General features: G+C 38.4%; 2 long non-coding RNA genes across 4 annotated transcripts in view; one reads left to right on the top strand and one right to left on the bottom strand.

The window, feature by feature from the left end:
* Positions 1-3,015, top strand: part of LOC140620204 (uncharacterized) — a 29,744-nt gene extending 26,729 nt beyond the window's left edge. The window contains exon 3 of the long non-coding RNA XR_012019967.1: positions 2,615-3,015. This is a non-coding gene — a long non-coding RNA (uncharacterized lncRNA). The remainder of the gene's footprint in view (positions 1-2,614) is intronic.
* Positions 1-9,586, bottom strand: part of LOC140620203 (uncharacterized) — a 34,247-nt gene extending 24,661 nt beyond the window's left edge. The window contains exons 1-4 of one of the 3 annotated variants that reach the window (XR_012019966.1): positions 9,186-9,445; positions 6,400-6,456; positions 2,985-3,037; positions 223-272 (exon numbers count right to left, since the gene is read on the bottom strand). This is a non-coding gene — a long non-coding RNA (uncharacterized lncRNA). The other 2 variants (XR_012019965.1, XR_012019964.1) reach the window with 2 other exon arrangements.
* Positions 9,587-20,657: the final 11,071 nt, after the last annotated feature.

Genomic DNA, 20,657 nt, shown 5'->3' with positions numbered 1-20,657 from the left:
ATCTTAAATCTGCATTTGGTAGAATAATGAAGTGTAAACTCTGCGGGATTATTCTTGAATACAATACTCTAATTTTCTATTCACTTTCTAAGCTGAGTTCTTTTATCTCCTTCACACGCCGTGATCACTTAGCTCCAACAAAATGACACATGGTCATGTTTAACTTAAAAGCATTAATTGGTGTTTGGTAATGGAAGACGATCAAAAGTGATTGATGCTGACCTTTTCCACTTTGATTTATTCACACTGAGATTCAGCCTCTGATTCACCTGCTGAAACAGATATTAGGGATAAGTATCTTATTATCATTATTTTTAATCAGAGAAGGGGAAAATAAACTGAGTTCTAGTCATAAAAAGACACCACTCTGCAGTACAGAAGTTTCCTACATTATTATTATTATTATTATTATTATTATTATTATTATTATTAAACATAAACAATGTGCCAGGTACTCTGCTCAGTGCTTAAGGTTTCCCATCTCATTTCACCCTCCCCCAAAGCCCATGGGGCTGGTACTATATTATTTTACAGATAAGAGACTGAGATTTAGAGAAGTGAAGCAACTTGCCCAAGTTGGCAGTGTTGCGTAGCGGTTCTCAATTGAAGACGATGGCGCCTTCCTGAGGACATGTGACAATGTCTATAGATGCTTTTTATGGTCACAACTGGGCAGGAGGCAACTGTCATTTTGTGAGAAAAAGCCAGGGATACTACAGAACATTCTACAGTGCATAAGAAAGCCTCCGTAACAATCGTCTGGTTCAAAATGTCCATAGCGCTGTGGCTGAGAAACCCTGGTGCAGCAGGTGTGTGCGATGCCCACGTCACAGTTCCCTAAGCTGCTGACTTCAGAGCAGCTGTGCCCGACAGCTGGGGTGGACCCTGGGCTGCAACTGCCTGCATCTCACCACCACAGGACCTAGTGCCTCCTTGCTTTTCTGCCTCGGGGCCTTCTTTGAAACACCTGTGTAGGTGCAGGGGATTGTTCAAGCGTTAACACCTGGAGGCAACTCTCCCTATTCCAGATGGCAGAAATCTGGGGGCCTTCTCTACGGTTCCTCTGCATGTCCCCCCCATGGACTCCATCTTAGTTGCCTACAGCGGTGACCCACTGGCACAGCAGGCACTTACTGACCTAGTGCCATCTCCTGCTGGTGGAAGGTTGCCCCAGGATGGTCAAACACCTCTGCAATTCCAGAGAAAGCTTTGGAGCACTGGGGCAAAGTCACTCCCACTTGAGCTGGGGGTGGAAGGCTGGTAACTCCACTGCCCTGTTGTGGTATCTGGCTGAAATCAGGAACATAGGCCTTATGGGTTTTATCACTCACCTGTCTCACCTCCAGTGCTCTTCGTCCTAGACTTACCTCCCAATCAACTACCCACACCCCAAGTCCTTATTTTAAGTGCTGCTTTCAAGGGAACTCAAACTAAGGCACAAAGCTAGCAAGTCTGCTATGTTATATTGCAAATCCAATGAAAACAGAACTGCAAGCTGGCTGTGTCACCTGATAAGTGAGGGAAATCAGTCTATGAGCACCCTTTGGCTTACGAGTCCCCCTCCACTTTAAATTTCATAGTCAACCACTGGATATAGTCAACTAGGACTCTAAATTCTGTCAATACTTTGTCTTCTCCCAAGCCCAGTAACACATTCTCAATGCTGGGATCAACCTTTCTGTAGTTGTTATCTGTGCAGAAGTCACATTAACTTGTGAGAGGAAGCCAGTTGACCTGACCTATCGCAGATTTATGCTGAGAACTTGAAATTGGCCTTTGGTACTGTTTGGAAATATTTTATGAATCTTTTCATGATTTTGTTACAAACTTCTTATTCCTTTTTAGCCCGTGACCTGACTTTGTTAGCTCTTTTCTCCATGACCTCCTTGTACCATTTGACACCTTCTTCATGAAATTTTTTTCTTCAACTGCTATTATTATACTATATTTACTACTCCTTTGATCTCTCCCTGACAACTCTTTGTTTTTTTAATCTGCTAGGTTCTCTTTTTACTCCTTCCCCCAATCTGAGCACAAGATTTATCATCTGCCCCTTTTCTACACTCACTCTCTGGGCAGCTCATTCACCTCCAGACAAGTGACATGTAAATATCTGTTTCCAACTCTGATATTTCCCCTTGGTCCCAGGGTCATTTCTCACTGTCCATTTGATTAACTTGTCAGCCAATCTTCTCCTAGGTAGCCCATATGGCTCAAAAGAAGTTAAATCCTCTCCCAAGTCCAGAAATGTACCAAAATGGTCTAAGCAGAATCTCCTCTCTTGCCCAATTGGTTCAGCAATTGTCATGCAAACCAGTGCAGTTCCCTGAGATTCAAGGATATATTTGTTGGGGGTTCTGGGAGCTCTTTTTTCTTTCTTTTTAAAAAAGATTTTATTTATTTATTCATGAGAGACATGGAGAGAGGCAGAGACATAGGCAGAGAGAGAAACAGGCTCCCTGCGAGGAGGCTGATGCGTGACTCGATCCCCAGACCCCGGGATCATGACCTGAGCCAAAGGCAGATGCTCAACCACTGAGCCACCTAGGTGCCCCTTCTTTTATCTTCTGAGAGAGCTTTTAGAAGCAATTCTTTTTCCCTTGCTTTTTCTCAGGATATATTCCCGGGTGGATGTGACATCTGGAAGGAAGATCCTTATATTAATACCACATTGGGGATGACACCAACAAATGGAGGATTGCAGAGTCAAAAAAAAGAAAAAATCTCAAGAGAATGGAACTCAGAAAACTGGATTAAGTCTGTCCCAACGGGTGCACTACTTTTGGACATCCAGCAATGGGAGTCATGTCATTACTTGTTGTTTAAATCAGTTTCTGTTACTTACAGCCAGAACCTCTTAGTGAGAAAATGCCCTGCCAAGTTTTCTTCAGAAGTACCCTCGACTCTTTCCATTCTTCCCCATTAAAATTGTCATCTCTTCAATGCACATCTACTACTGGCACTGTCCTAGTAAATTTATATACCTTCATTCTCTCCTCTTTCTGATTCATCTTTCATACTGCTGCCAGGCATTTTCCTAAAAAAAAAAAAAAAAAAAAAAAAAAAAAATTCTCGCTATGTTTCTTCTTTCTGTAAATTCCTGTAATGGTTTCTTTTTGTTTCAGCTTTTAATCCAAACCCCCAAGATTTGTTCTTAAGACTTTTCATAACCAAATTTCACTTTATATATACTCAATATGGTTTTTCGGGTTCCCCAATATTTCATGACAATCTTTTTCCCTAATATCTCTCCCCTGAGAAGCGTTTCCCCAGTGAAATTCAATATGTACTTTGAGTCTCTATTCAAGTTCTAGATTTATGATAAACTCCTCTTGAATAGAGATAGCCTCTATTTATTCAAATAGTCTTTATTAGGTACATACTGTATGTTCTAGGCCCTCAATAAGGCAGTGGAGCTACAAAGACAAATGTCTGAAAAAATGATGTCTGAAAAAAATCTTCCTAGGAGAGCAACAGTGAAAAAAAAGTTGAGAAGCCCTGTACCGGATACTGGGTGAATAGCAGTGAACAACAAGGAAAACAAACTCTCGTTCTTGTGGAGCTTATATATGGGAGGAGGACCCACAGGAAACAACATAAATAAGCAAAATACATAATGTGGCAAAAAGGAAGCAATAAATAAAAAAAGAAAAAAGTAAAGGAAGGCCATAGGAAGTGGTTATATGGAAGGAAAGGACATTGACCCTTGAGCTAAGGGTGGTCAAGAACATTTGAGTCAAGGCCTTCTTGAGTGAGGGAGTGAGAATGTCCCATCACAAATGAAACAGATTTTGCAAAGGCCCCGAGGCACAAACAAACTTAGCACGGGGAGAAGTTAGGAAAGGATATCAAAAAGCCATTTCAAAGTGTCCCCAGGACCCAAGTCATGAAGAGCCAAGTAAGGATCTTGTTTTTAACTTTAACAACAAAGGAAGTCACTACAGTGCTCTGAGGAGGAAATGGTACTGATAATAATAATAACTGATTGGTACTTTTCCTGGGCTCGCTGTCATTGCTGTGCTGAGAATGACGTGGACAAGGCAAGCAGGGCACCAGGGAGATTAGTTGGGAGGTCTACTGGCTAGCCTGCTAGGGCTGCTGTGACAAAATACTATAGACTGGGAGGCTCAATAATAGAAATGTATTTTTCACAGTTCTGGAGACTGGAATTACAAGATCAAAGTGCTGGCAAGGTTTTTATTCTGAGACCTCTTCCCTAGGCTTGTAGGTGACTACCGTCTTGTTGTGTGCACACATGGCCTTTTCCTCAGTGTGTGTGCACATAGAGAGAGTGCGCACAGGTACTTCCTTGTGCCTTCCTCTAAGGGCACGATTCATTCCAGGGCTCTAACCTCATGACTTTATCAAATCCTAATCACCTCCCAAAAGCCCCAGCACTGAATATCATCACAACGGGGTCAGGGATTCAAACTAAGAATTTTGGAGGGACACAAACATTCAGTCCCTAACAGGAGGTTACTGCAATAACTCAGGTGAGAGACGGTGGGGGGCTCGTATGACGTGGTGTGGTAGTGAAAGATAGAAGTGAAGATAGTTTTAAAGGCAGAGCAGACTCAATGTGTTGATTGATCTCATGTGGGAGGTGAGAAAAAGAGGAGTTTTCAGCAAAGATGCCGCAGGGTTTTGGAGAGTCATGGTATTATTTCTTTTTTAAGATTTCATTTATTTATTTGAATCAGAGAGAGAGAGAGAGAGAGAGAGAGAAAGCACCAGCAGGGGGTGGGGCAGTGGGAGAGGGAGAAACAGACTCCTCTCTGAGCAGGGAACCTGGTGCGGGGCTCAATCCCAGGACCCTGAGATCATGATCTGAGCGGAGCAGACCCCCAACTGACTGAGCTTGCCAGGCACCCCTCATGGCATTATTTTTTTACTGAAGTTTTCAATATGGATAAGTAGAAGAACACAAACAAAAACAACTAAGATTCTTTGGAACACTGAAATTTGAAAACATTTGATCTAAGGATCTCAATTTATAAGTAGATGTGTAGGATATTTTCAATTCAATTCAATTCAATTCTGTTTGACACAATAGTTGGGTAAAACTGGCCGGGGATTGAAACCATCTAGCAATGCCTGTGGCAGTCTTGCAAAACTGAAGAACTATCCTGCACGGATTCCAATACTGGTCAGAAACACTGGTGCAGTTTCTTTTTTGTAGTATTTATTTTTTCAAATCTCATCTTGCACTTCAAGGCAATAGAAAACAGAGTATTTTACTGCCAATTCTTTAGGGCCTTCCCTCCCCTCCCCATTCAGTGAGGCTCTCAATGCCTTGAGGGCAGATGTGATCTCTTGGATTTCTTTCACATCCTCCTTGAGAGAATAGCATAAAATCCTTTATTTTGGTGTCTCTCTCTTGTCTCTTCCCTCTTCCTCTCTCTCTCTCTCTGTCATTCTCTTTTTCTCTCCCCATATGCAGTATATACTCTCATTTTATCCATTTCTTACTGGAGTTCAAGGAGTGATATATGCAAAGCTGATCCTAACCATGGTTAAGGACTGACTTTTGCTTTAAGGACTTAGCATACAGGACCTGATAAATAAATATTAGCTCTTAATAATGATAATAACAGGAGGCATCTAAAATGCTCGACTGAAGCAAACAAATGCCTTAGTTAAAAGGTCTTCTAGCTGCCATCCCTTTGCCTATTCTCTTAAATTCAATCTTAATAATAGGATTTAAAAATTACTGTCAAGGGGCACCTGGGTGGCTCAGTGGTTGAGCCTCTGCCTTCCACTCAGGTCATTATCTTGGTGTCCTGGGATCAAGCCCCGCATCAGGCTCCCTGCAAGGAGCCTGCTTCTCCCTCTACCTGTGCCTCTGCCTGTCTCCCTGTGTCTCTTGTGAATAAATAAATACAATCTTTAAAAAGAAAAAAATAAAAATTACTGTCAAGTTAATAAAGTTTATTTTCTTAATCTTAACATAATCTCAACTCTTTAATATTTATTTCTTTATATTCTCTCACAAATCTTGTCCACATGGAGTTGATTTTTTATTAGAAATAATAATACCAAACATGCCTTATTCACTTAGAATCATTTTGTAAATACAGTTTCAATGTTTCTGATTATCACAGTGATCATTTTAACAGCTGCATTACAGCCCATCACATTTACTGATAGCTCCTTCCTTTTGTGCTGGATAATTTGTTTCTCATCTTTAATTAGTTATGTCTGATATTTCTGCCTTGTCTTTCTGTCATCGATTCTTTTTATCCTCTATTATATACAACTCCTCCTCCATGGATTATTGTCTATTTGCTTGGTTTCTGACTATTGTGATTTATATATGCGTGCATCAATTCACCTATCCACTTTAGCTCTGATCAATGATAGTAGCTTGATCCTTCTAGCTTTTCTTCGATATTTATATACCTGGTTCCCAATAGGTGGTGTTTCAGATCTCTGTGGCTCAGGAAGGATTTGTTATAGCTTGAGGCATATGTGGGAAATCGGTGGGATGTTTCATGGTAGGAGAGAACACATATACCAGAATAATTGAAACGTTTTAAATATAAAAGCCACATATTTTTTCTTTCAATATTATGAAATATATCTTTACTAAATATTTATGTATTCACTAAATTATAGTAAATATGCTCCCAGGGTACCTGTGGATTACTTGGTGATAATAAAAAATGACAACTAAATAGTGTCCTCAATATTCTTCTCAAGAAAAGTAAACAGATCCACAGCAATCATAATATTACTTCATATGCCTAAATTAGGATGGAGTAATGCTTTTTTTAAAAAAAGATTTTATTTATTTATTCATTCATGAGAGACACAGAGAGAGAGAGAGAGGCAGAGACACAGGCAGAGGGAGAGGCAGGCTCCATGCAGGGAGCCCGACATGGGACTCAATCCCGGGTCTCCAGGATCACACCCTGGGCTGAAGGCCACACTAAACCTCTGAGCCACCCGGGCTGCCCTGGAGTAATGCTTTTATAGACGATGTGGTCTGGGTTCAAATAACATTTATTAAATGCAAAGAATTTGCTTTTGACTTCAAGGCAAAAAATAAATCTATCAAAGTTAAGACTCAATATAGACACAGGTCAGATTCCATTATGAAAACTCAAAGAATCCAAGCAAACTAAGCTAATTTAGTTAAGGTTGTAATTAAACAGTCTGCAGAAGTAAATTTTATATATTTGATAAAAAGGAGGAAAAAAATCTATTCAACAAGCAAGATGAAATGTTTAGGAATTAAGTGTTAAGATTTATTTAAGGATCTACACAAAGAACATTTTAAAATGCTACTGAAACATGCAGAAGAAGACGAATATATAGAAAGGTATTTCACTTCTTTAATAGGAAAAAACTGCATCATAAAGCTGAGCTTCAATAAAAACAGCAGAAGCATTTGGGAATTATTTTGGAATCAGACAAGCTGGTACTAAAGGTCACATGGAAAAACAAAAAACAAGAATAGTCAAGAAAAATCTGGAGCAGTCACCGGGAAGACTAGCTCTTCCTCATATTCAAACGTATTTTAAATCTTCAGTAATAAAAACAGTGTGGTACCTGAATAGAAGGACAGATCAATGGAATTGAATAGAAAAAAAATAAAAGGAAATTTAACATACAAAGAAGGTGGCACCCCAAATCAGTAAGACAAAGGTAGATTTTTCAGTTGACCTGATATTGGGTCAATTAATGAGGTCTTAAGCAATGTGTAAATTGATAGCACATCTTGATATGGACCCTCTGTCCAGCTTCACTTCTCCCAAACCACCCCCCACTCATCCTCTAGACACTACTCTCCAGTAACATACTTGCACAAAAGCCTTTGTCACAAGTTCTGCTTTCTAGGAAACATAGACAAAGGCACTTATTTTATCTCTAACCTCCTCTTCTCCTGCCCATCTACACTCTTTTTTTTAAAAAAGATTTTATTTATTTATTCACAAGAGACATATAGAGAAAGACAGGCACATAGGCTAGTGTGTACAATTCCCCCACTAATCTCATGTTCTCTGCCTCTTGGATCCAAGGAAGGCCCAGGAAACCTGTGCTGCCATTTGGTTGCCCCTATTCTCCTTACAGCAAAAGGTTTACATTTAGTGTCTCTTCACCTTCAGGACATTTCTTTTTCTGGCTCTTTGTGGGATCTGCTGCTACCGTGCTCCTCCTGCACAGTATTCTAGATCTGCTCCTTCCTCCAGTGTCTACCACTCTGGGCAGGCTTCTCATTTTTATACAGCCTGGAGTTTTAACTCCTCTCCTGGTTTTACTAAAAATGGCACCAGAAATAAAATTTTAGGTGCTTTGCTTTCCTACTCCTGTATTTCTTGTTGCTTTTTGGATTATTTTCAGCAAGAGAAGAGATAAATGCTGACCTAATGTCATCACTACATTCCAAAAGGAAACCCTACATTTCTTGATAAACAATGGTGAATTTCCTCATTAATACCATTAACAAACATTTGATTCTACCTAAACAAAAATAGGCTTTTGGTTCAAGTACCAAAAGGGTTTCCTTATCAACATTACATTAGGAAACTCTTTTATGCCCACATGCTTATTACATGAGCACTATGTGCATAGACTATGTGATCTAGTCATGACAGATTAACTCAGGTGATCCACTCATGCACCACAGCCTATGGTCTCTCCTGTTCTTTTGCTTCCATACTCCAACCACAAGTATTCTTGCATCTAACTGATACTCTTTTCTCTTCAAACTTAATTTTCTCCCAATGTATCACATGTTCTTGGTTTACTTTCCTTCAGTATCCAACCTAGGCCCTCATATAACATTCATTTTAACAATTTCTTGGTAGTAGGTGATTTCCATAACCATCTGCTATATTTGCCCAAGAAAAGCCCAATCCCAGGTCAATCTAAATGTCTATTTTCTCTTCTCTGATACTGAGTACTGATAGAAAACTTATAGCACGTAACGAGGGAGACGTGTTACCAGCAGATAATTGGCTCCTAATCTCAGTCAAGCAATGGTTATGGTAATAATAACAATTGCTAACATCATTTATTCATTTATTTAAAGCTTTCTTATAGCAAGGAGAGACTTTGGAGTCATTTTGTTCATATTTGATATCCAGCTCCCTAATTTACTAGCTATATGACTTTAGATAAGTTATTCTACCTCTTGATTTCAGTTTTCTCATCTATAAAATGGAGAAAATAAGAGTACCTACCTCTTAGTTCTATTGGGAGTGTAGAATGAGATAATATGATTAAGGGATAAGACTGGTGTCACACACATAGTTTACACTCACTAAGCGGTAGCTAATGTCAGTGTAATTGCTACATATTTTTAAGACACATTTTTCAGACAGAAAACTAAGTCACAGAATATATTCCAAGGACTATAAATTCCATAAAGGCAGTGTCTTTGTTTGGGCTGCTATAACAAAATATCACAGACTGGGTGGCTCCTAAACAGTAGAAATTTATTTCTCACAGTTCTGGAGGCTGGAAGTCCAAAAATGGGTGCCAGCAGGGACAAATTCTGATGAAAGACCCCTTCGGGCTTATAGACTGTTGACTTCTTATGTGCCCTCACATGGCAGAAGGGGTTGGGGAGCTCCATGGGGTTCTTCCATAATAGCACTAATTCCACTCATGAGAGTTCTGTCTTTATGACCTAAGCACCTCCCCACCCAAGCCCTACTTCCTTGTTCTATCACATTGGGCATTAGAATTTCAACATATGAGTTTTAGGGAGGCATAAACATTCAAACCATAGTGGGCAGTGGCTCTATTGCTACGTTTTGCCTCTTGTTGCTGAATATCTAATATTTTGCATAATCCCTGGCACATATGAGAGTCTGTTATTCAACAAATAGGTGCTAAATGAAAGAATGAATGAATGAATGAGCAAAGACACTTTCCATAGGTCACACAGCTAAATAAGTGGCAGAGCCAGTATTTGAACTCAGATTGCTTAGACTTGCCAGTCACATTTACTTCACTTTGCCTTCTATTACTCAAAGCAAGTCATAAGACAACTGGATTTCAAGGATTAGGAAAACAGACTACAGTTCTTACAAGAAGAGCTACAAAGATTATGTGGCCATAAGCAAAAAACCACAGACATCCTCTCCCATTTCCTACTCACATCTTTACCGTTCTCCTTGAGTCTCCTAGTCTCTTCATATATGCCCACTTTTGGAAAATAAGTGATTTCTAACTTTGCAGAGAAAGTGGAGAATCTCAGGCAGAAATTACTTATGCTTCCTGCTTCTACCTGCACTTAATTGACTGTAGATTGTGCCTCCCCTACCCCTATCCCCCTATCTCCCATATCCTTAGTGGTTTTGATACTTATATCTTTATTTTTAATTCCAGGATCAGAGATGTACAGGTCTTTCTCCTGAAAAAGACTTGTCTCTACCATTATACCTGTTCCCTCTTCTACTTTTTCCTCAAGAAACTCCCATCATCACTAAAATCTTTGAATAATTTATATTTCTGTTTTAAGTTTCATGCCATTTTATAAACATGCAGATATCTTTTCCATCTTTTTTGGGGAAAACCCTTTATCTTTTGTTTTTAGTCACATGAATATATTTGCAAAGAGATGTCTCCACTTACTATCTCTTTTTCTTTACTTTCTCTTGATGTCTCAACCCATCACCAATTTACACCAACATTTTAAAAAACACAAATTGTTTTCACCAAAGTTACCCATGACTTCCTAGTTGTTTAATGGATTTGCTTGAATCGTTACTGTATGGTTCATAATTCTTTCACTAATTTCTTTTCTCTACTCATGTTTTAAATGTTGGCTTAAATTAACACCTTTAACAACTTTGCCCATGACTGAAACAATATGACTGCATGCTGGATGATCTCATGCAGTCCTTGCTGTTAACCGTCATCATAAAGGCTGTATTATCTCTCCCATGTGCTCTTAGGCTCATATTCAACTCCCAAATGGACATTTGCTCCTAGATATTCTACTATCAATATATTAGTTCTCCATTGCTGTATAACAAACCATCTTAAAATATAGTATCTTTAAAAAACAATAATTAAAAAAAACCAATAATTTATTCACTCATGATTCGGTAATTTGGGGCTTAGCTGGCTGGTTGTTCTGCTGGCCTGGCCTGGGGTCATGAAGGTGTCTGCAGGCAGCTAATGGACTGGCTGGAGACTGGTTTGTGTTGAATGGCCCATTCATGTATTTGGGGACTTAGCTCAAAATGCTGGAATGGCTGGAACTCTCTCGCTTCATGTTCTCTCTGGTTCTCAGAAGCTACTTTCTTCACAAGGTGATGACAGCATTCCGAAAAGCTGAGAATAGAAACTGTAAGACCACTTGTGGTTGAGACTTGCCAAACACATGTTACTTCAGCCACATTCTCTTGGTCAAAGCAAATCATATGACCAGCTGTATTTCAAGAAGTGGGAAAATAGACTCCATGTCTTGTTAAGAAAACCTGCAAAGAATTTATATTTAAATGATTACATACACCTTATACTTAACATTCCCCTAACTGGTATTTATCATCATCCTTGAATTTTCTGATACTCCAGAATTTTCTGTTTTAATTCATGCAGTCCCCAGGTGAGAAATCTAAGAACAATGATCAACAATCCTTTGTTTTTCAAGTCCAGTCTCCAGGTTCTGTCAAATTTATCATCTCACTTTCTCTCACATTCTTATCTCCTTAGCTTCAAGCCTATGCATCTTCAAACGGAAAGTCCAATTCTGCCTTTATAATCTACTCTTACTATTCCTGCTAGGGTGATCTATCGGAGGTGCAAAATGATCAGCATGCATCAAAGTAGATGTATATCCTTTTTAAATAAAGTTATTTTTGTTGTCTGGTACCTGAATCTCATTCCTATGATTGGTTGGTTTTATATCTTCCTACTGCAGCTAGAAAGAATTATCATTGTTTACCCAGCCCTTGGTTGTTGGGCTGCATAACCATAACCTGGCCAGCCCCATCAGACATGCCTACTGCAGACTTTGAATCCAAAGCAAAAAGTGGCAGCCACATCCAGTCTCCCAGGAAATAGTGCCAGGAGTGGCCTCCAGAGTCCAATGCCAAGGCGCAGTGGTAGGAGTTCCAGTGTCCAGTCATCAGATATAGGGCATCAATATTTTTGCCCAGTTTTATGTCATGGCACTGCTGTCTTTTATTCCTGCCTATTTTCTGAGCCTGTTTCCAGTCTTCTATGTAATTCTGTGTAACACTCAATGGTTTTTGGATATATTGGGCTTTTTGTTTCTCTTAAAATTGGCCAGAGTTGATTTCTGTTGCTTACAAATCAGAACTTTGTATGCTTCCAACGTTGTTGCTTCACATATTTTAGTGAATCATTCATGAACTAATTTTGAGTAAACATTTATTGAATGAATTATTGAACCTGGTTTCTGACTTCCAGGGGCAGGCCATCTATGAAGGGAGAAGAGACTCAAAAGCATGAAAAAGTTCCATGATATTGTTGTCAGTATTTTGGAGTTAGATAAATTATAACTGACTTTATGACGTGCTCTCTGGGCTTTGGTAGATGTTCTATGTTGGTGCTGTTAGAGAAAAACCATTATATGGGCTTGGCCCTTAGGGCAAGCAGTTAGGAGATTTCAAGGACAAATAAAATTAATTTAATTTTTTTAAGATTTTATTTATTTATTCATGAGAGACACAGAAAGAGAGGCAGAGACGCAGGCAGAGGGAGAAGCAGGCTCCCTGCAGGGAGCCCGATGCAGATCTATCCCTGGACCCCAGGATCACACCCTGAGCCAAAGGCAGATGCCCAAACACTGAGCCATCCAGGCATCCCTAAAATTATTTTAATTTTAAGAGAAAGACAGTAGTGCTCTGTTTTATTAATAAAATGTTGTGTAGGAAGTATAATTTAATCAACTAAGCGTTACACTATTGCACAATGGCAAGAAAAATAAGTGACTACACATTGTGCCACTCTTTCTCTTTTAAATTGTAACAAATTTACTCTGATCCAATCGTCTTGGCACAATCTAGTTAAAATCCAAAAATTAATAACCAACATTCATTAGTAATTCTAGATGGCATTATGAAATGTCCAGAGGTTTGAAGTAATCTCATTCTATGTCAGTTGATTCCTGCTGAGCTAGATCTTCATTGGTAGAAAAAAATGAAGATACATGGTACTTGTTGCTAAATGAATGCAACAAGCAGTAAGTTTAATAGTGTTCAGAGAACTTTTGCAAATAGTGCCATTCCTTTTTCATTCCAGACTAATATTGCCTTTCTATTCATTATGCTTTTGTTTTTTGTTTTTAAAGATTTTATTTATTTATTCATGAGAGACTCACGCACACAGAGAGAGAGAGAGAGAGAGAGAGAGGTAGAGACACAGGCAGAGAGAGAAGCAGGCTCCATGCACCAGGAGCCCGACATGGGACTAGATCCGGGGTCTCCAGGATCAGGCCCTGGGCCGAAGGCAGGCGCTAAACCGCTGAGCCACCCAGGGATCCCCCTATGCTTTTGAATATATATATATGCTGGTAACATTTTATGAACTGGAGAGATCAGAGAAAATTTATTAGAAATTTATTAGAAATTCAAGAAATTCGAGCTGGGTTGTGACACATTACAAAGATTTAGATATGGATATGCAGAGAGACAAAGGAGGTCGTTAGTGAGTAGGGAATGGACTGGGTAAGATATATGGATGAGAAACTGTATTTGGCATGGTAGAGTGGAAATAAAATTCCAGCTCAGTTGAAGAGTATTAAAATCATGCAGTAATTAGAGAAGGCATTGGGGAAGGTAAAATTAAGGATAAGGAATTGCCGTTGACAATTTGTAAGTGGAGAAGGAATGGATGTCGTGTCTAGAACGATCAGGTCAACAGTCCTGTGCATGACGGATGGAAGTGAAGAGATACTGGAGTCAAAAATGGTAGGTAAGGTGGTTAATGCAATTATTACCTCATACGGTTATTGAATTATCAGCTCACAAGGATTTGGCAGTGAATCAGGTAATAGGAAGGAAAAAAGCAGAGAATTTTAAAGATATCATGAAGCATAAATTTGCAGAACTTAAACATAGGACATGGAAGTCAGGAGACAAATGAATGAGAGTTAGAAAGTTAGTAGTTTGATGGTTTATCAATATAGAGAGGCATGGCCTCACTAACACAGGTGAAGTCAGAAGAGGATAATTTTAAAGAAAAAAAAAGACAAATCTGGTTTGTCTTTGGCAGATACATTGACTTTGAACATCCAAGTGGAAATGTTCAAGTTTCATTTGTATGTTATAGCCTAAAAGAGACACTCAAGGCTATAAACTATCCTCAGAGTGAAGATGGTTTGGTGTGGGATGAATGAACTAATGAGAAAAGTAGATCTCTGGAAATGGCCTTGCAGTGGAGCTAGGAGGAGAAAGAAGAAAGCGAAGAGGACTGAGAATGAACTCTCCAAGAAACAAACAAATAAACAAACAAACAATGGAGAAGTAAAAATGGGCCCTGGATTTGGAGAGTTAAGCAAGAATAGATACATTAATAGTACCAAATGCTAGTTCAGCATTTTCCAAATATCCTTGAGTTTGTTGCATTTATGCCATAATAATTATCTATGGCTAAAGAAAACCTTCCTAATTAAATATTTGCTATATGAAAAAATTTCTGTGGGTTAGGAATTCAGGAGTAACTTAGATGCAATGTTTTAGCTTGGTGTCTCTCATGGGGTTGCAAACAAGATGGCAGCTGAGGTTGTAGTTATCTGAAAGCCTGACCGGGGCTGGGAGCTTTGCTTCTAAGATGGCTCAGTCACATGAGTAGAAAGTTGGCACTGGCTGTTGGCAAAAGACCCTAGTTCTCCACAAGGATCTTTCCACAGGGTACTTAACTGTCCCTGAAGCATGGCAGTAGACCTCCTCCAGAGTAAGTGATCCCGAAGAGAAAACAGGAGGAAAATCACAATGTTATTGGTGATCTAAGCTCAGAAGTCCCACTCCAACATTTTTTACAATACCCTACTGATAAGACATGTCAGCACTATTCAACATCAGAGAGGACTAGACACAGGTAGTGAATAGCAAGAAGGGAGAATCATTGAGGGGATTTTAGAGGGTATCTTAGCAGGAGGTAAGGATCATTGAGGGTATCTTAGAGGTTGGCTACCACAACGTGCCTCGTCTTGTCACTGATCAGAAACTTAGAAGTATTTGGTCTTTCCTATAAAACTAGTGACTGCTAACAAATCAAGTTGATGGAAAAGTTCCTAAAATAATGAACATACCATATCTTTTGTAATTAATTCTTTTCTTCTTCCTGGTCCATTAGATTTCTCCATCAATATATGCTCTGAACTTGTAACTTGGAATGCAGTATTATGAAATAATTGGTGAAATCCATGGGGTCAGTAACCATTCGTGAACATTATCCCCCTTAATGAGATACTTAATGTAAAGCAGATGGATTAATGATGTTTCCTGGATCATTTGTTGATTATTAATTCTTGCTTTCCTTGTCTTCCCAAGGGATGCATTCTGCTTTAAAGGCAAATTGATTTTTTACATTTTTATTGTAATTCTATGTGTATTCCTTTATCATTTTAAATGCTCTTCCAGTATGATAAATAAGCAAGGTCTACATTAATTAATTAATTAATCAATTAAATTAATATTTAGTGAAAACACAGATGGCATTTTCACAATAGGCCATTCTTCTCAGATTTGAATGTGTAGAAGAATCACCCAAGAAACTTGTTTATAGATGCGATTTTCAGAGCCCTACTCACAAAAATTAACTCTTTAGGTTTGGAATAGGGCCCTGGAAAGAGAATTCTGAATGAGTAGCCAAGATAATTATGAAATAGGTGGATCCATGGAATTATAAAGACCTTCTTCTTAGGAAAAACTTTCATTAGCTTATAATGCTTATATCCAGCATTTGGCAGAATAAATTGGAGAGAATAAAAAGTTTCTGAGAAAAGTAGCTACCAAACAGTTCTTAAAAGAATATACTTTCAGCAAATACATAAAGGAAGAACAGAACTTTCTATAGTTACTAGACAAGGCCTGAAGAAAGAGGTACCATGCAAAGCAGCCAGGTATGGAAAATACTAGCATTTCTAATTATAAGGGTTAAATTATTTAGCATGAAGTGCTTAATACAGTAACAGTCGCCCAGTAAAACTTTCATAAAATGTTCTTGATGATGATGATGATACTATAAATTGGATCATTCAGACTGGACCAGACTGGACCAGAATGTATGTTATTTTCTTGGAAATAGTGGTTAAAGATGACCACCCATTAATCAGCGAGTAGAACTAAACATTGAAATCAGACCCTATTGTGTATATAGTCTTAATAGTTCACAATATATAGGTATGAAGAGTGAAGTGTATATAGTTCTTAACTCCATGAGTTCAGACTTCTTCAAAAAATACCTAGCTGCTTCAAGAAAAAAAACACAAACAAGAAAAACAAAGGACGTCTGTATCAGTTTCCTAGGGCTGCTGTAACAAAGTCCCATAGACAGAATGGTTTAAAGAACAGAACTTTAAGCACCTCACAGTTCTGGAGCTAGAAGCCTGAGATCAGGGTGTCAGTAGTGTTAGATCTTCCTGAGGACCAAGAGGAAAGAAACTGTTGCAGGCCTCTCTCCTTGGCTTGTAGGTGGCCATCTTCTCCCTATATGTGTCTGTGTGCAAGTCTCCTTTTCGTATAGGACACCAGTCCTATGGGATTAGGGTCCACTTTAGTGATCTCATTTTATTATTTTTTTAATTTTTTTTTTTATTTATGATAGTCACAGAGAGAGAGAGAGAGAGAGAGAGGCAGAGACATAGGCAGAGGGAGAAGCAGGCTCCATGCACCGGGAGCCCGACGTGGGACTTGATCCCGGGTCTCCAGGATCGCGCCCTGGGCCAAAGGCAGGCTCTAAACCGCTGCGCCACCCAGGGATCCCTAGTGACCTCATTTTAACTTGATTACCTCTGTAGAAGTACCAGGGGTTAGGATTTCAACATATGAATATTGGGAAGGACACAATTCAAGCCATGACAACCTCTCTCCACTCTCCTTGCAGGGTCTTGTTTTCTTTATAAGCTTTCAGATTGGGATTGAGTGTCCCTAATGAGTAGGCTTAGCATGGAACACACACACACACACACACACACACACACACACACACACGACAAAGATGTCAAAGCCTGCTTTTCCCACATAGTGCTTTTGTAATAAAGCTTTTTTTTTTTTTCTTTTGGCATGGGTGGGAATGGTGAAATTGGTAATGAGAGCAATATAAAGGAGTAAAGTCCTTACCATAAAAAGGATTATGCTCACATGGCACACAAGGAATAAATGTACGGGGGAAAATGAGATAATGGTACAGAAATGTCCACTAACTGAATTGAATTCAGCTTAGGATGTGACCAAATTTAATGAGCGATGTTTTGAGTGTAGTACAGAGGAGGTGCTCATGAACCATACTCATTACTACTTCACAATTACTAACCTGGCGTTCCTCTAGAAAGACTTCATTTGAAGGGGTACCTGGGTGGTTCAGTGGTTGAGCATCAGCCTTTGGCTCAGGGCGTGATCCCAGGGTCCTGGGATTGAGTCCCACATCAGGCTTCTGGTGAGGAGCCTGCTTCTCCCTCTGCCTGTGTCTCTGCCTTTCTCTCTGTGTCTCTCATGAATAAATTAATACAAACTTAAAAAAAAGACTTCATATGAAATAAGTAAGAATAGGCCACAAGCAGAAGGAAATGACCAGTAAAATAAAACTAGTAGGACCTATTTGTCTGGAGTCAGTGCTTTTGTTTATAATCTTAAATAATAGGTACAAAGTGGTCAGTCATCTTCACTTTTATAAAGTCTTCCCTTTTGTTATTCTTATTTTCTTTGGCTCTGACTTTTTGTCTCTTTAAATATTTTCATATTACTATACATCATTTTGTAAGTCCTTTGAAATAGCATTTGGAATAAGATGAGAAATAAATACAATAAAATGTTCTGAAGGAATTGTCTTGCTTTATTTTGTTCGCCATAAGGAAAATACTTTTATAACTCAAGCCAGCTTTCAAAAGCTTAAACTATAAACAAGAAATATGAGCTAAGGAAAGGTCAAATAATGGATAAAACAAAATCATGTAATTTGGATAAGATGTGTTTTTCTTTTTTTATGAGAGAGTAGAATTGCGTCAATTTAGTCGATTGTAGGTTTAACAGGAGAAAAGGTCACAGATCCATAGCTGCATGCACTTCATGCAATAAACTAAGAAAGAGAAGTGAATAATAGTGATTTATGGAATTCCTCTTGATTCTGACACTTCATTATTTTTATACAGAAATAGCATTTCTATTGTATGCTTTTGGCATTATGTTTCCTCATCTTGCTCTGAAATAATATATATACTGCAATGAGCCATCTCATTTTATAGTTTTCTAGCAAGAAAATAGTATAGTATTTTCAGCTGTATTTCTGAAAGTATGGAAAAGAATGGCATAAATATGAAATCCAAAATTCAAAACTTACTTCTTACAAATTTTTACACACACACACACAGACACACACACACACTTACACACAAACCATTTCACTAACTGGCATATACAGTTTTAAAAGAAATAACAAAATTAAAATGATAAGGCTTTATTGTTCCTTTTTAGCTGAGTTTTTACATCAAAAATTTAATTATACTTTTGAACCAGTACAATTGCTTAAAAACTAGAGAACAGACCTTTATTTGTAGCAAGATATTAATATGGTTCTCCTCACTGCCTATCAGTTTTTTGTTGAATATGGAACTTTCTCATAAGTGACACAAGGCACAGAATTTTAAGAAGGATGGAGAAGGTTTGATGTGTGTGGCAAAAATCTGTGGCCTGTATATTATGATTTGGCTACAAACTCATCATATGATTATGACTCTGACTCTGGTCTACCACTAGATAGTAGTGGCGTCGTCAGGTTGGACCTGAGATTAAATCTTTACTTTGACACTCAGTTGGAAGAGGAGTTTAAATTTTCTAAGCTTCAGTTTCCCCATCTGTAAAATGAAGATGTTGATGGCCATTTTGTAAGAACTTAAAGAGAATAAAATGAGATAATATATGTGATGTTAGGCATTACCTCTCATAGCACTTTCTAAGAATAGTCCAAAGGTTAATTGGATGACATGAGAATGTTTAAAAATAAGAATTCTTGAAAATTCGACTGGAGGGAAAAATGGTGATTAGATTGGCCAATGCCTTCTCCAAGTAAACATCTTTGACTTTATAGCTTCTGCTCAAAGATTCAGTAAAGAAGTGTTCGCCATCTGCCAGCGTAGTTGGCTCTATGCTGAACTGTTTTAATTACTACCACATTTGCTATGTCACTTTATGAATAAAATATTGACATGCTGCCTCTAAACTCACATTGGAAAAGGAGATCACGTTATTGCAATACAAGGCTGTGGACTTTACACTTGCAATGACTATGGTTCACGTGGCAAGGAAAATATGGCAACACCATGATGTCTAAATGAAATATTGCATGCCTGGGAGTACATCCTTGATGAAACAGATGGTTCTTTGTTGAAAACAAAATATGATTATGGTGTTTGCATGCAAGAGATTTTATATTGTCTAATTATAAGAATCAAACTAGTTGTTACTGTTTTGGAGTGGAAAGCTTCTTCAAATCTTAGGGAGATTTCCTACTCTTGCCTCTATACAATTAAGAAAAATGAGATAGAGGTAAAATATCACTTTCATGAAGACTATTATGATGCCCACATCTACAAAACAAGACTATGTGCAGATTCAGACACAAGATCCATTGTTAGTGTATCATGTTGATCTGGCTTCAATATATACTGTTGAGCCAACAAGTTCGCATAACCATGCTATGTTTACTAGGCCCTTTCTATTTAAGAGTTCATCTTGATTAATATTGCCTTGATGTTTATCATTGCGCTGTAACTGACCTCAATGCAGTGGAGCACTTCTTTAAACTTTAACAGACATGAAGAAAGAATGACTATCTTTGGTCTTAGAGTATGAGGCCAGGGAGATTAGCAAAATCAAGAGAGAGGAAAAGGAAAGTGGAGAAGTTTCTGAATGAGGAATCTTTAGTCAATAAATGAAAATAAATATCCTCTGTATAGGTGACTTTCAACTGAGGTAATTTTGCCCAGGGGCATTTGGAAATGTCTAGAGATATTTTTTGTTGACAGCCCAGGGACAGGTGCTATTGGCATCGAGGGAGTAGAGACCAGGGATGCTGCTATACATCCTATAGTGCACAGGACAACCTCTCACAGCAAAGAATTACCTGGCCCCAAATGTCAATAGTATGGAAACCGGGCATCCTGCCACTTGAAAGTCTGAATTACATTCCCTTATATACATTTTAGGACTAGATATATCTATAAAAGTTGGACTTGTAATAAAGCAATTTTTATATTTTATCCGCTTCGTTCATATGGGATTCTACTCAGATTGTATAGTTTAAAAAAAAGAGTTACTTTCTGATTGTTATATGAAAATAAGATTTTCCTGGTGGTAAAACCTCTCCTGAACAAATAGCAACCTCAGAATGGTGTTTCTCTAAATATAGCAGAGGAGCAAAAATATGCAGTCACGAAATTTGTAAATACCTTAAGCTGATTCACATCCCTGGGGATTCTATGCACTGCCCTGGGCAATAGCAGAAAAACCCAATCA

This window comes from Canis lupus, chromosome 28 (genome assembly GCF_048164855.1).
Source record: "Canis lupus baileyi chromosome 28, mCanLup2.hap1, whole genome shotgun sequence".
Classification (NCBI taxonomy): Eukaryota; Metazoa; Chordata; class Mammalia; order Carnivora; family Canidae; genus Canis; species Canis lupus.
This window is presented reverse-complemented; position numbering and strand designations above follow the sequence as displayed.